This window comes from Mus caroli, chromosome 4 (assembly GCF_900094665.2).
Source record: "Mus caroli chromosome 4, CAROLI_EIJ_v1.1, whole genome shotgun sequence".
NCBI lineage: Eukaryota > Metazoa > Chordata > Mammalia > Rodentia > Muridae > Mus > Mus caroli.
Window position 1 is genome coordinate 67,711,695 of NC_034573.1, and position 3,321 is coordinate 67,715,015.

Sequence of the window (3,321 nt, forward strand, 5' to 3'; positions counted from 1 at the left end):
AGATAGAGAACTTCAGACCAATATCCCTTATGAATATCGATGCAAAAATCCTCAATAAAATTCTTGCTAACTGAATCCAAGAACACATCAAAACAATCATCCATCCTGACCAAGTAGGTTTCATTCCAGGGATGCAGGGATGGTTTAATATACGAAAATCCATCAACATAATCCACTATATAAACAAACTCAAAGACAAAAACCACATGATCATCTCGTTAGATGCTGAGAAAGCATTTGACAAAATATAACACCCATTCATGATAAAAGTCTTGGAAAGATTAGGAATTCAAGGCCCATACAAAAACCCTATGTCTTAGTCCCACGACCTGCGTATCCCCATTTAGAAAAAGGGTCTTCAGAGATGCAATAAAGGCTCTTTCAATGTGGTCATCCCAGATTTAGGGAGAGTCTTGTATTCAGGGCTGGTGTCCTTGCAAGAGACAGGTAGGGGAAAAGCAAGCCATATGAAGACAGGACACAGAGTCCAGGAGATCTGGAGCCCAGGAAGCCAGAAGAAATTGGGGCACAAACACCCTGATCTATGCCCCCAGCTTCCAGAATGGTGGGAGAACAGGTTACTCTGTGTCCTCCATCACATTCCTAGTAAAATGTCATGTCTAGGAGGGGGTGGGCAAGGAAGGCAGGACCAACAAAAAGGGTAGGGCAACCCATGCCTACAGGTGTATGGAGGGTGCAGACAGATGTGTGTGTGTGTGAGTGTGTGACATCTAACCTACCCAACTGAAATATGCCACTGAAGGACAAGAGGAAATATGTGCCACCTGAAACATGATCCAGGGATTCTCAGGACAGGGCAGCGGGGCTGCGACTGAGACAGGTCAGACTTGAGCCAGCTTGGATCAGTCTGTGCCAAGGGAGGAAGTGGGGTAATGCCACAGGCTGAGGGGTGAGGGGACCTGTACAGGCCTTATCCCCTCGGGACCTCAGAGGAAGAATGAAAAGAGAGAATGGGGGTATCAGTTGCACTCCACTGCCTCCATGGGCGCTACATTAACCTGAGGAAAGGCTCACAGTTGTAGGGCAGTGGGCTGCACACAGACAGCCTGGTTTCCAGTCAAGCATAGGCCTTGAACCCCGGGAGACCTGATGGGTGGTTATTTCCACCTACATGGGATGGAAGGTGTTCGATTTCGTCTCCTGGACCCCCTGGCTCATTACTGTCCCCAAAGCCCCCGCAGGAGAGGTGTGTGACTATCAGTCATGCAGACAATGTCCCAAGCTCCTGACATTCTGGCTAGAATCTATCCCCACAGTTACCAGACTATAGCCAGGTATGCTCCTCCCCACAGTTACATGCCAGCCCAGCCCACTATAAAAGGTGCTGCTTGGCCCCTCCTTGCTCTCTTTAAGTTCTCACCCTTTCCTTCTTTTTTTTTCAATTTTTTATTACATATTTTCCTCAATTACATTTCCAATGCTATCCCAAAAGTCCCCCATACCCTCCCCTTCTTTCTTTCTTTCTTTCTTTCTTTCTTTCTTTCTTTCTTTCTTTCTTTCTTTCTTTTCTCTCTCTTTCTTTCTTTCTTTCTTTCTTTCTTTCTCTCTTTCTCTCTTTTTTGAGACAGGGTTTCTCTGTATAGCCCTGGCTGTTCTGGAACTCACATTGTAGACCAGGCTAGCCTCGAACTCAGAAATCCATCTGCCTCTGCCTCCCAAGTGCTAGGATTAAAGGCTTGTGCCACCACTGCCTGGTGCTCTCACCCTTTCTTACTCTCATCTCTAGCCCTCCTTCTCTCTCTCTCTTCCCCATCTCTCCACGTGGCCATGGCCGGCCTCTCTCCCTCTTTCTACCTTTTCTCTTACTCATTGCCTTTCTGCAATAAAGCTCTAAAATCATAGACTGTCTCTACTCATCAAGGCTCACCATGCTTGAACTATAAGATAGGCTTCCTCCTAAAAAGCCGAGTAACCTCCCTCCAAAAGGCCTTCCTGCATTCCAGCCACAGACCAGACCAAGGACTCTTGCCCATGTGGGAACCACACAGTGACCCCCTCTCTCCCTGCCCTCTCCTCCCTTCATCCCTGGGGCTGACTGTGCCTTCTGAGCCACTTCTGAGACCCCCATTTGTTCTCAGCTCTTCCTCGGTATCCAGCATGGGATGCAGAAGACTGAGAACTTGTTATCTAGGACTGCCACTTGTCCACCCCTCCACCCCCTGGTGAGCTGGGATTCCGTGGCTTTACACAGCCAGATACCCACCCGGGGCCATGTGGAAAGCATGTGGCAGTCCTTCCATGTCTTCCTACCCAGAGCACTGGAACTCTGGCAGGATGCAGGTTTTCCTCTCACTCCCTTTATTACCCCAGCACCCCTTGCCCTGTACATGGTGGCCTGTGTCCACCAAAGGAAGGAGATACTCCAATGATGGGCAGGTGACCTTATCTATGTCCTGATCAAGCTTGAGCCCTGGTTCCATATTTTGCCTTTGTTAGAGCATTGGAGAGACAGAATGGCTAAGACCTTGAAAGTCCAATATAGTTCCTGGTGGGACTGAGCGCTTTGACCCAGAGACTGGATGAATTCTGTCTGAATGCTTCTTCTGCTGAATGCTCCCTGGGGGAAATGCCCAGATTCTGTCAGTAAGGAGGGACCACACATCACAGCTATATCAAGGTCCTCGTGGTTTCTGCTAGACCAGAGCAGCCCAGGCCAGGAGATGTGAGGAGAAGGCCCTATTGGGACCACATGGCAACAGACAAGTCCATGTATTGAAATACTAAATTACAGAATCGGGAAAACACTTTGTCAAGGTTGGAATGAAACAGTTTTAGAGAACTTTTATTGTTTTGGTACATTCAGCCCTCTGGATTTTTTTTTTGTAAGTTCCCATTTCCCCTTCTGTCCTCCCTATTCCTTTCTTCTTCCTCCTCTGACTGAACTACCCATATCCCATTCACTCTGGAGCTCTTAAAGCTGTTTTTCACAACACTTGGTCATTATAGGCTATACCTTTACCCTGTCAATTATAATATCCTATTTCTCTAGGCCTGATGCTTACCCATAGTAACAGCCATGATACTGCATAATCTGTCATAACTCATTACCAGAAGTGCTATTCAAAGAGAACAACTTTCTGCTACAGAAGAAAAGCTAAGAGGAAGTGAGTCCAGAGCTGCTGCTATCATTGATTATTTTTTCCTTCAAATCTTTGATATGCTAAGCTGAGCAAAGTAAGACAATAATTGAACCCTTGATTTAAGTCTTTTCATCATCTTTTTCTCCTTTATTAAAATCACTACTGAAGATTTAGTCCTTGAGATAGTTCTGTAAGGTATGTAGAACTGTAAAACCAACAG

At 46.5% G+C, this 3,321-nt stretch overlaps 1 pseudogene; it reads right to left on the reverse strand.

Annotated features, from left to right (window-relative positions):
* Nucleotides 1-807: 807 nt before the first annotated feature.
* Nucleotides 808-3,049, reverse strand: LOC110293341 (annotated as a pseudogene).
* Between the last annotated feature and the right edge of the window lie 272 nt (nucleotides 3,050-3,321).